Below are 13,871 nucleotides of genomic sequence, written 5' to 3' on the forward strand. Positions count from 1 at the left end.
GGCCATGCTAATAATGTAGATATCAAATTAAGAAATGCCCTTGTAAGAGGGGAAACACCTTAAGCTGCCTTCGTCGTAGTTTGGATAAGAAGGATACAATTTACAGTAACTACTGCCCAAATTCATTGAAGTTGGTAAAAGAAAGCAATTCACTATCAAAATGCCTCCAGGGTGGTAAGCAGCCTTTTCCTTTGCTCCTTTTTGCTATCTGAAATAAAACTGTCATTTCAAGAATGATAATGAGCAGTGAACGGCAAAAGCCTCCCTGTATTTACATCCCTCATCTCCATGTAGGTAGATAAGAACATGACACTTTATCTTGTTGGTTTCAAAATACCAAACCCTTTAGGAAGATTTAACTTCATGCTTTTCCATTAGGTCACTATTTGAAGATTATTCAAAACTAGGACTAGACGATTCCTTGTTTATTACTTTTATTGATGCTTTTGTAATTGGTATAGTGGTTTGAAATAGAAAAGCATTTTGAAATAGAAAAATAACTTATACATTAATTCAGATCTTTCTTTTCAATTTAAAATACAATTCTATGAAATAGCTGTGATCATAACTAGTGGATTTCTGTGTTCTATGGGCTAATAAGATAAAAGCTGTATTTCTTCTGCAGTTGCTTTCTCTTCATTTGTGAAATGAAGTACTGTCTCCTAAAGTCAGTAACCAATAGGGAATTTTCTCAGGTGATCTGCAGAAGTTTTGGTTTTGAAACTGTCTATCTTTTTCTGGGAGAATTGATCACCGTAATAAATTTTTTCTCGAAAGACAATAATTTTTGAACAATTTGTCATAATAAACAATTACACAGCATATTAGATACACAGTCAAGAACTAAGTTCCTTTAATTGTAATTAAAATGGAAAAGTCTACTCATTTGTTCCCTGGTAAGTAGAACTCCTTATGCAATCTGTGCTACTAAGAAATAACTCCTTTTGCTTATATAATAATTTTTTCCTTGGAAAGGATATCTACTAAATGGGTGCTGAGTTAACAGTTGATGTCACCATTTTCCGTCTGCAAAGGTATTTTGTAATGGTGAAATTAAATCACAATTTAAAATATTAAAAATATAACTACAACAATGGCAATGTATTTTAAAAGGTAACACTAAATATATTGTCTTTATCAAACTACTTTCATCAGCTTAACTTTTCTCATGTACAGTCTTAAGTGAGGCTTATGATCTAAATCAACAAATTATTTTTAGAAATGCCTGATCATCACACGTCCCTCCATTCATTACTGAAGAGAGATTCTGCTTTTGCTTCTTGAGGTGTTTCCACTGCATGCTATGCATATTTTCACTTTTATTTAAAATGTCACACTGTTACATAACAAAGACGTTACTGGCTATGTGAGTGCTATATTTGCTCTATATTCATAGATAGGGGATGAGAACATTTCCCAGAATTAAGAAAAATTATAAGAAAAGTTGCCAAAAAACATATTTCTTAGTTCTTAGGGAAATTCTTCACTTTGATTCTGATTTGATTTTGGTCAAACAACAAAGCAACAACCACAACAAAATTCAAAAAGACTGTTATCACTTTGCATCTTGTCATTTTAGAGCACATGAATAAAAGTTTAAATTTATTGATTTACCGCAGTCTTAAATGCAACTTTGAATATGGTTCACCACTGCTCCATTTAATCAATCATGAAAACAGGACATGAAACAAATAAGTTAAAAACCACACACATATGACCAAAACAAATGTTTAACTACAAAAAGAAGTTACACAAAAAAACCCACTGGAGTCAAGCGCATTATTTTCAAGAACAAATTTATTTTCAAAATTATTAAAGTAGAGTGATCTAGGATCATGTTATTTTAAAACAAGTTACAGTGATTTTATACTTATGAAGAAGTGATTTTAGTTTTTGACAACAGTATGAAACAAGATGTGTCTGCAATAAGATAGAGACAGTAGAAAAATAGGTATAGTTGACAAGTAGTAATTATGTTGTTCTTACTCTTTTACAATGACAGAAAAAACTGCAATAGCCTGACTTGCTCAGTATGGGACTAATTGTCAAAAATAAGATGCTTTTGTCCATGTATGACAGAAGGCCTCAGTTTAAAATGTGAAATTACTTTTTAATCTTACCATTTCATTCACTCTTCTCTATAAACCTAGATCCTGCTACGTGCTTGGCCAACTTTCTAATCTGTTAATTTAATTATTACACATCTGCAGTGCTTCTCAGTAGTAAAAGATATGCACATATTTCACAAGCTACAACAATTCTATTCTTCTCAGAGGAGCTATTGTATTGTATAATTAATACTGGCATAATCAAAGTAAGAGTTTCTTTTGTATGTCACTAGAGCCCATTCCTACTCTACATGCTATAAAGGGACATGACTGCTTACAGAAACCAGGTCTGCAAAATAGTTCTGTTAGATTTCACTCAACCATTTGCTTGGTGCTAGAGCCAAGCACCTATCATGTTTTTTGTAGTTAAATATACACTTTCATATAATAAATGAGAAAACCTGCAGGGATTCAAAATATATGAAATTACAAAATCATTTTATCATAAATGAAACTTTTGAAACAGTAAATTATACTGAGTGATAAAGTGCCATTAGTATATTGTATCTGAAAAACATATTGCCTTGGACCAATTTTAACTGATTTTCTTTTTTTTTTTTTCTTTGCCTGCAAAATACTTCCTACTAGTTTCTTTATTTCAGTTACATAGTTTCCATTTTGTTTTGTAACTTTTTTTAGCTGAAACAAGCAGGCCTCAGTACCTGCTATTCCGAATGCCATAGTTATCTAGGCATTCATTCTCCAGGTTAGCATTTATTTATTAGTCCTAATGTTCCATATCTTGCCGCCTACTCAATTGTACACACTTTTCTCAGTCTATCTGCAAAGCATTTTTGTTCTGTACTTTCAAATCCTTTCTGTATATTTTCTGAGGCACATAAAGAATTTACTAAATTGTCACATGTGGCTATAAATTTTAGGTCCATTTGTGCATCTGAGTTGACATGCCTTTGTATTCTTTCCTCCACTATGAACACTGTCTGTTATTAGGCTGGCAGTTTTTAGGTGTTTTTAAGCCAGTAAAATAGCAGGTATACTAGTGATATTTTAAAAAAATAACTATTTTATAAGTCTTTTGTGGTGAAAGATTTTCCACACCCACCATGATTTTTAAAAAAGACAACAAAGGGACCACTTTTTTCCTAATATTCAGTCTTTGTTTAGCAAGGAAGTACTTTTCATTCCTTCTAAGCAACAGCCAAGAAACACATTCAGATGTGCTCCACTAGTTTGTCAGAATTTCCAAAACTAAACTCTTCTTCAGAACTATGCTCTCTTGTTTTGATCTTTTTTCCATATCTATAAAGCAAGATGTACAGAGAGTGGTAGTGATTTTTTTTCAGTTCAGAAAAAAAACCCATATGTTTGTGGGGATACAGGCCCAGTACAGGTTCTAAATTTCAGGCAATCCAGCTGTATGATTTAATTCAGTAAAAGATAGTACTACTTCTTCCAAATCTTGACTTGTCGTCTTAAATCCTCAGAGCTGTAACAACACTATGGCTTTTGACCTTACTGGCATTAATCTGGCCTACAGAGCAACTCCATATTGGCAGCACCACATGTGATGATATTTATCATATTCTGTTTTCAGCTATGAAAAATTAAAATTCTACTTAAGAGTGCTAATAAAGAATATGTTAGCAATGAATGATACTGCTTATGTAAACCCATGATGAGATTAGTCCTTGTCCTGGGGATAGTTAAATCTACATTTCAATAGTTTATAAAGCATTCTTAAAAATATTCACTCTTTCCTTACATTCTGGAACTGCAGGCAGATTCCAAAATTTCTAGTCTCTTGAACTTTTTTCCCAGTTTTAGACATGCATGCTTTATCTTAGCATTGTAGGAATCAGTCTAAGCAGGAGAATTTTTTGCTGTATGCAGGCTCCAGTGGTCAGAAAGGCTTATCTTAACACCTATTCCAAGAAAAATCAAGCTGTTCTGTAATAATTAAGCTGTCAATAGTATTTCTTATATTTACTGCTAATGGTAGGTGGAAAAATATCAGAAAGAAAACATTAAATCTGTTCCAAAATGAACTGGAAAGGAGATGAGGAGATTTACCCAAAGGATATATGTTACTTTCCTTTAGTATTTTTCCAGCTTTTCTGTAGAAAAGCCTAGGAGAAAAGATGTTAAAGGAGAAACAAGGTTTCTCAAATGGACAGGGTCTGACAGAAAGAAAGTATTCAGTAAGTATGTATGTTCAAGTTTTATATTAATAGTGCAGTGTACTTCAGTTCTTTGCTAGGACTCATGTTAGCACTTAATGTGCTATTATTAGCCAGAAAATGGAAGATGAACAGAGAAGTAGCAAATTTTGCAGAAGACACAACACTATTTCAGCATCTTAAACGGGGAAGGTTGTGAAGTGCTCTAGCAGGCTGACTTAGTGAGCTGAGTGGCATGGCATGATTGCAATAGAATTTCATCCGGATAGCTGCAGGGCAAGACATCAGTGGCAATTACTAGAAATGTCTAAGTCCTAAAGTTACAACCATTCAAACAAAGTGTTTGAATCAGACCAGACTCAGGAATGAGTACTAATACATGAAACTGGCTAGCTATAATTACACTGTGTTGTATAGCTGAATTCATGTTGTTGTAGTTTTTTTCCCTTCTGTGAGCCAGTCTGCAGTTCTACAAACAATCAAACAAAAAACCTAAAGAAAATGTATGATGTAAGACTCACTGCTATTGAACAATGAGGAACATAGAGGAAATCAAAATTTAAACCACCACACTGACATTAAATTAAAAATTAACTTATCATAAGAAAGGCAGAGACTTTGGAAAGAGTGGCAGGAAATTACAGAAAGCTGATAAATTATTGGAAACGTTGAGCAAGTTTACTTCATATGGAGATGGTTATCACTGGATGATGTAACTTTATTTTGCAGAGATCATTAGATCTGTGATAATATGTACCTGGAGTATTAAGTAATTTCTACTCCAGCATAACAAGGTATGAATTTGTACAGTTTCCCTGGAGGCAAACTACTTTAGCCAAAGTGGCTTTGTGTAGGTCACACCAGTGCTCTAAGCACCATCTTGAATCAAAGAACCCTTTTTCTGAGCAATAAAACTGTCCATTGGGTGCTCACTGCAAGATTGCTGCCTGCAGAAGGAAGGAAAAGCAATCTGCAGCTTTGTGTCCAGTGTGATGAGCAGATGAATCAAAACTCCTTGTTCACAGGATATTTCTGGACTTCTATTAGTTGTACATGCACACACGTGCACGTGGATGTGTTAATGCTTGTGTGCTCGGTTTTGATTTCCTATCTGCAGTGATAGCCTCTTGCCCACACATCCCTCAGATGTTTCTCTAAGTAGAATTAACACACTGTCAGGAATGATTTAACCTATCCTTAAAAACTTCCTGTGATGAAGATTCTGTAGGCTCCAGGGGCAGTGTGTTTTCTTTTTGATGACTGTAATATGATATGGTATTTGAAAAAGTAGATATATTTCAATAATTTGTTGTAACAGTGGAAGCGCTGGAATACCCTGATTTGATCCCACCCTCACAGTATTGGCTAACATAAATTAATTTTAATCTCACATTTCTGGAACACCACCAAATGAAGTGCCTCTGATATGAGCAGTGGTTGTTCCTACACTGAGATCTGATTACTGTTTTCCTTGAAAGGAGCAACCTCCTGTCAATCAAAGATGCAAGCTGGTGTGATAGTGTGATCTTTTCAAGATAGTAAAATCCTTTACAGGCGATGTGTGTAGTTAGTATTATGGCTCTGGATTAATCTTGACATGACATCATCCTATACAGATACATCCTGAGAATGTAGGTCCTAAAATAGCCTAGACATGAATGTGAAGGGAAATTGTGAGAGATGTAGGAAAACTTACTCAAAGAAAATGAAACTTCTGGGGCAGTGCTTTATTGAGTAAGCAAGGACTTCTGTATTGATGGAGAGATATAAGATATTATGAAAAGACATAAACTTCAGATTGGTCTGGGGAAGAAAGAAAGATGAGGCCTGATCCAGAAACTGACATTTCAGCAAAATTGGGTGGTGTCTAAGATTAAAATGAACTGAATATGGTTAAGAAAGACTCAAATTAACAACGCTTTCATTATTTAAGACACATGAACAATACATTCTTCTAAAAGGATTCTGTTAATATGATAGTTGTCTAAACAAATAGGCCACTCAAATTGACATTAGTGTTTGAAATAATAGGAAGGTACTGTGATGTCTTTGTTTCTTTGCAGACCACAGTTAAATATTGAGGAAAACAAAATAACCATTGAAATTAAACAAGTTGACTCTTTTCTCACCAAAAAAGTTATCGTTTATGAAAGAAATACGGAAAAACAGGATGTACATGCAAATACAAGCCTATGTTTTAGTTGCTGTCTATTATTATGTTGAAAGAATATCAAGCTGTTTAATAATTGCAAGCTAGTATTGGGCTATCTAAGCAACAACATGGAAGGATGAGGTATTAACTTTGCTAGTGGCTTTTGCTAGTAATTGGTGCCATAGGACTAGTTTTCATACTTGGCAAACCCAAGCTGTGTTCTGAAAAGGAGTATGTAGAGTTGTGAAGACAATTTTCTGTGTGTCTTTTCATCCTGTTCTTCTGTTGTCTCCACACCTTTGTCCCAGGTTATTGTCTGTTTCCAGCAAGACAAGCTACTGTTACTTGTGGAGCTACTGAAAGTACAGGAGAGACATCCTGCTTGATTTTGGTTCTCATGCTGGACCTCTGCATCATCAAATACCGGGCATGGGGACCAATTGCACAAAGATTGAATGCTTGATAGCCCTGAAGTGGATCATGATACTAATAACCTAGCATGATACACATAGTCTTCAGTGTATTATTTACAGAAAATATTGAATCAAGGACTGGTTTCTGGCATGATTAGTTCAATTTGGAGAATCAATAAAGCTGGTAAATGTGCCCAGTTTTCCTTTGGGAGTAGATGAACCATGCTGGCTCTACATGGGGATTGAATGTGTTCAATATAAACAAGGTTGTCTTAGGGTAAAGTAGGTGACCTCAACAGTATAAGCAGAAAAGCAGTCTGTAAAGGTTTGTTACTTTGCATGATATGAATAGGGTTTTTATAGACATTATAAATTTATAGGAATTTAATCTCTGGACAGATTTGAAGATCTGATTCAGAAGAAGGGGTCATTTAAATTTCTCAGTGAAATCATTGTAAGAACATCATAGTATTGGCAGAATGATATATTCTACCTCTATCTGGTTTCCAATAATAGTTGAGCAATTTTAATTGGAAAGTTAAAGAAAAAAAACCCCAGCTTTTAATAGATGCTCAGCGGGGAAAATTCTAGTCTGAATAGCAGACACTGTAAAAGCTGACTTTTACAACTAAGGTGTCACTGTACATGCTGTCTGTAATGATCCCAAGGAAAAAGTAATTTAGGTATCAAAACAGGGAAGAAATATTTCAGATGACCTGTTTTTTGTAGAGGCTAATCAAACAAATTAAAACAATTTACAAGCTAATTATAGTCCCTTCATAGCAGCAAATGGTGCTGTGGTAGTGCTTCAGATAACTCCTCTCATTAATTTGGAGCAGGATATTTAAAAGAGACAGCAACAATTCTAAGTTGATAACTGTGATTAATCACTTGTCTGCTCCCTGTTGGGCTTTAAGAGTACAGCTGTCAACCACACATAGTTTGAGACACAGTTCAAACAAATATTTGATTCATTGTAGTTTATTTTATAGAATCAGGGATGAAATACCTTCACTGGCAAGTGCTACACTGCATCAATATGGGTTTAGCATTTCAGGAAACTTGTACAGGATATTTAAAGCCCCTTTAATTGAGAATGCTTCTTACCGATCTAAACACTTCTGCTTGTTTGTTTCTATTCTTTTCTATATTTCCTTTGCAAAGAATAATATCATTTGCATTTTAAGCTCTCTGGGAAGAGATAGATCTGCCATTGTTTAGGATTTTACACAGTAACTGTTTGGGGCCTGGTCCTTCTATTCATGCAATTTGATATCATGAGAAAAGCTATCACAAATAAATCAGGTCCATTTTACTCCCTTCTCTTGAAATGCAACATTATAAATCCCATGTAATACTAATTGGCACTTGACCTTTATTTTGTTAAATAGATTACTTTCTAAAATGGTTTGGAGTGAGTACTATTTCTAAATGGAATATTTTAGGTCATCATCATTCTGAATTGCATTTGAATTTGCTGGCCAAATGGATAAAGATAGATGATGTGGAAGATGATGTTTTAATGTGGCCTTGTCTATTGACCTATTTGATGTCTCTGGAATAGGTATAGGCCCAGTTTAGAAATATGTTATGCAACATTCGTTTCCTGAGCATGGGTTAGAGAGCTTGGTTCAGGATGGTATGGTGCCTTTAAAACCTGCTTCAAATATGTCAGGGAGTGAGATCATAATTTTTGACATGACTGTATGCCTATGCAATAGAATCTAAGACTTTCTTTTATAAAAATTAAAATTTTTAAACCTCTGGATTGTAATATAAACTAGTATTCCTATATGAGAAGGAGAAATAGATAAATGTAAATGTGGTGTTTGTCGTTGCCTAATATTCTGTTGGGACTCATGTTGTCCCGTAATTAGAAAAATAAAGTGATACAAAGTTTTAGAATTCATCAGAATCATATATCATAACAAGTATCAGAAATTAGTAAACACAGAAACCCATTTTTTGAATTAAAGTCAGAGACACCGATACATACTTGTATTTATGTGATCTCTAAATGTGACTTTGGTATTATATTGTCCTACTTTCTAATATGCACCTGGCTAGGTGCAAGATGCTGAAATTTACAGCTGTACCAAATATAGCTGATATTTAACACATGTTTGTGCCCTTATATGGGTCTCTGCTTAGTCATATTTTTCTACCATATGTCTTAGTCGTCAATGAAAAAGCACTTTACCACTTTGTTGATTTTTTAACAGATAATAGATTAAAACTTTGATAACTGTTAAATGAAGAATGAATCTTCTTTCACTGAGCTTTTGGGTTCCTGCTTATCTTCCAACTTTTCTATATTAAATTTTCTATTTCTCCTAACTTTATCATCTGTAACTACAATTTTATAACTTCTGAATTTATATAATTAGAAGTGAGTCAAGACTTTTGAGAGAAAGAAACTTCCGTTTCATAATCATTAAGGAGTAACTTTTGGACAGGAGAGAGAGAGCTAGGAAGGATAATTTAAGGGGCTTCAGGGTACAAGGGAGGCTGTACATTCTAAAGGACTGGGAATAGCCCTATTTTTTCTGGCTTCCTGTCTTTCCTGCTGCTCAGATTCATTTGCTCAGTCTTCATTCCTGGTCTGCATCAGAAGAAGAATGACCAGCAGGTTGAGGGAGGTGATTTTGTGTCTATTCTGCTCTGGTGAGACCTCACTGGAGTGCTGCATCCAGCTCCGGCACACCCAGTGTACGATGGACATGTAATTGTCGGAGTGAGTTTTGAGGAGGGCCACAAAGATGATCAGATGGCTGGAGCACCTCTCTTATGGAGACAGTCTGAAAGTCAGTTGGGGTCACTCAGTTTGGAGAAGGCTCCAGGCAGACTTTATTACACAGCCTTTCAGAACCTAGTGGGGATCTTTAAACGTGAGAACAAACTTTTTAGCAGGGTGTGGTACAATAGGGTAAGGTATAATGATTTTTAACTCAGAGAGGGTTGATATAGATTAGCGATAAGAAGGAAGTTTTTTACAATGAGGCTGATGAAACACTAGCACTTGTTGCCCAGAGGGATGATAAATGCTTCATCCCTGGAAACATTCAAGGCCAGTTTGGGTGGGGCTCTGAGAAACCTGATCTGGCTGAAGATGTCTCTACTCATTGCAGGGTGATGGGACTAGGACACCTTTTGGTCCTTTCCAACTCAAACTATTCTATGTTCTATGGTCTTTTTGGTGTTGAGAATCTGTGACACTCCCTGTGTTGTTTTCAGCAGTATTCATTAAGTAATAGAGTTGTAATCCTCTTTCCCAAGGTATAGGTTGTTTTGCTAGTCTGCTGTAGTGGGTGATAAGAAGGAGAAAGAAAGAGAGAGGCCAAGTCATGCTCTTTCTCTGTAGAGTCACTTGGTCATAAAAGCCACAGAGCTAATATAGTGGCCTGATTATCTTATCCACTTTGTCAAGTGGGTGTTTTCAAAAGAAGAAAAACTGTCAATTATGGTAATGCAAGCTTAAAGGTTACTGACTAAACATGTACATAGAACTTCACTACTTCTTGTGATCAAGTGCTCCTTTCTGCCTTTAATTAAAAATATTTTTTACCATATTTGGCATGCTTTTGAGTGGATTCATTTGAGAGATTAATGTGAACAGATGGTAAGGTGAGCATCACAGCAAGCACCTAAAATATGGACCATGGCTTCAAGGTCTATTTTGTGCCAGTAAAGGAGAATACTGGTGCTGCATAACTGTGATACAAAACACAATAGTATGCAGATTTCTTTAGAAAAGGAAAAATCCTGGTTTGTGCAGCTGTTTGAAGTTGAATGGCTGTGGTGGAAATTAGTTAAATTTACATAATGATTTCATAGGCTAAAATATTAGTGCTCTTATAAATGACTGAAATGTCTGTTCATTAGTGCAGACCATTTATGCAGTTGTTACAAATTCCTAACATAATCTTTAGACAGAAATACAGACAGAAGAAATTGTGTGTGAAAATACTTTTTGATATAACTGTGGTGTTTCTGTTATTCTAAGGAAAACATTCAATTGCCTCCATCATTTTGTGTAATTGATCATTGTAAAACAAAACCCCTTCCTATTACCATCTGAATGCATTTGAAGTAATGATTTTTCCTTCTCATTATTGATTATTGAGTGGATAATAAAATTAGTGAATGAGCGGGTAAATATCATCTGCTTTTGTACAAGCGAACATGGCTGTTATAAAAGGAAATTTTTCATTTTGGATATATGGTGCTGCTTTGGGAGAATTGGTTGTTATGTGAGTCCTGTTAATTAATACATTTGGCCAGAATTTATAAAAAATGTTAACTCTGGTACTTTACCAGAGATTATAAGGGAAAATAAATAGTTACTGTGTTTAAGTTTGCATGGATAAATAGTTGATTAAAATGTATGGTTCTTTGATCATTGAAGAATGGTTTCCCATGAAATTTGCAATGTCTTTATTGAACATAGGCTTTTCAATATATTTATAAACAATATGGGAAAAAAACCCCAGTAAGCAGTGATATGTTTCAATCTGGTGTTGACTTACTAACATACTCTGGGTAGGTAAGGCAGCACCAACAACAAAAATTTGCCAGGGAACTTTATTGGATTGAGTGTATGGCAAATAGAATGAGAATCAGTATAGTTAAATTTAAGGTGGTGCACATGGCAGAAAAAAGGAATCCTGTCTCTGTATCTAAAATTATGGGTTTCATTTGACAGTTATCATATGGTAATGAAAGGATGAGATAATGACATGGAATTCTTTGAAAACTAGATGTTAACTAGCAAACAAAAAGCAAAGCAACTGGTAAGAATTCACAAGAAAATAACAGTATAAATCAGAGTATATAATACTGTATATATATTGTGTGTATACGTATATATATATATGGATAAATATTCCTACACCTTGATAAATGCCTGTGGCTTTAGGTACTATAATCAAAAGGATATGGTAAAACATCTAAAATGCTCACATTGGATTAGACCAGTGGCCAAAAGCATATCAGCATGAATTTTGTTTCCCTTTTTCTTACAGTTTTGTGTAAGCACCTAGGGAAACTATACGCTCCAGATACCTTTTTAGTGCTAGTCAAGCAGTGGAAGGGAGTGAGATACTTCAAGCTTAGGCTGTTAGCAAATTGTACCAATCAGGCAGCCTAAAGTGAGTGAAAGTTTATTGTAAATGCCTGTCACAGGATTTTAGCAGAAATCTGTTGAAAAATAAGGGAAAATTTTGGGAGTAAGACAGTCTTCTTTGTCCACAAAAACTACAGGGACTGCGTGTTTTACAAAGATTTTTACCTCTCTTGTGCCTAATACTGTTGTATGAAAGATCCAAATGTATATAGACTCATTGAATGTCTTGGATTGTAAGGGATCTTAAGGAACCTCTAGCCCCAACCCCCCTGCCATGAGCAGGTACACTTTTCACTAGACAAGGCTACTCAAAATGCCATCCAGCCTGGCCTTGAAACTTCCAGGCGTTCACAATTTCCCTGGGCAGCTTGTTCCAGTGTCTCACCATCCTCATAGTCAAAGACTTCTTCCTTGTCTCTGCTCTGATCTTTCAGTTTAAAGCCATTAACCCTTGTCCTATCACTACATGCCATCATAAAACAGTTTTTCTCCAGCTTTTCTCTAGGCCCCCTCCAGGTACTGGAAGGCACAAGATCTCCCCAAAGTTTTCTCTTCTCCAGGCTGAACAACCTCTAAGCCTGTCTTTGTAGGAGAGGTGCTCCAGCCCTCTGGTCATCTTTGTATCCCTTCTCTGGAACTGCTCCAACAGTGACAATGGTACTTTGTGAGAGTGGACAGTACTGGCAACACTATTGTAAGTGCAGTAGTATGATTTGCATAAACTTAGCAAAGAATTTCTTGGCCACCTTTTATTGTAAACTTAGTTTCAATCACATATCAAAGTTTTTCTAAACTTCACAGTCATGGGCTGAAAATCATATTGCTTCAAAACAAAGTTTACTAACAGACAAATAGTTTATTCATTAGAATTGCATCTTTTAAGGAAATGATACTGTGTGTGAATGTTTCTGTAAGAGGTTCTGAATAAACTAAACACTTGGAAAATGAAACATTTAAATTTTTGTATCCAAACAATTTAGCTAAAATTACTTTAAGTGTAAAAACAAGTCCAAATTAGACCCATCAGCCAATCTTCACTTTCCTGCACTCTACAAATTACTCAGCTCTGCTAGATGCCAGACATAAACATTCATGCTAATTCCTTCATTACTCTATTTGCTTTCCAAAGAAAAGAAATAATAGGTAGAAATCCTATTTCTAATTGTGAATAGTCTGAACTCAACATTGCTGTAGATTTTTTTCTGTTGATCTTGATGGGTGGTAATAAAAAGATTCATTCTAACCTTTTCCATCTTGCCAAACAATTCAAATGAGACCAGAAACTCTTGGTCTCTGATGGCTGTGTTCCTGGAATATTGAGTTTGTTAAAAACACGTAGTTAACACATGCTTAAAATATTTTGCTGTGTCATATTTGATTCCGAAGGGTAGGGGATGTGTTCCATCAGTGTGAGTAATGACTAATTAGACACTCTTACAAGTGAGCAGAGTACAATTATAGTTAAAGACTGACAAGGACTTTTAGTACTACATATGTTGGGTTTTGAGAAAATTAAATTTAAGCTCCTCATTGGGCACATTGCACTGTAGCCTGGAAATATTTATTATGGTTTTTCCATCCTGTTGAATTTTCCACAGCATATGAAGCAACTGAATTATAAAGAAATGTAAAGAAATTCTCTATAAAACTAAAGAATATAACATCTTATATTAAATCATGAAGTCTAAATTCAGTATTGAAGATGAACTTAAGATACATGACAAAATCATAACCAGCCATCATAACAGGTTATGAGCTATTTTTGAAGTCAAGTGGCATCAGTTAATGTAGCACTTCAGAGTATTCATGTTCTTGAGATCTTTCAGTGTTTAATTAGAAGAGAGATTGTTTTCCAGCAAAAGTATTTTACATTTTTTGCTCACAGGACAGTTGCATTACATAGATAAATGTGAGCTTTACTGCTTTTTGAATGTACTG

The 13,871-nt window shown here is 35.0% G+C and overlaps 1 protein-coding gene across 2 annotated transcripts in view; it reads left to right on the forward strand.

The window, feature by feature from the left end:
* IMMP2L (inner mitochondrial membrane peptidase subunit 2) overlaps positions 1–13,871 on the forward strand; it is a 410,658-nt gene that overhangs the window by 87,764 nt on the left and 309,023 nt on the right. The window lies entirely within an intron of this gene.

The sequence above is a fragment of the Chamaea fasciata genome, unplaced genomic scaffold (assembly GCF_029207755.1).
Source record: "Chamaea fasciata isolate MVZ Bird 193981 ecotype frontalis unplaced genomic scaffold, bChaFas1.0.hap1 SCAF_5, whole genome shotgun sequence".
Lineage (NCBI taxonomy): Eukaryota > Metazoa > Chordata > Aves > Passeriformes > Sylviidae > Chamaea > Chamaea fasciata.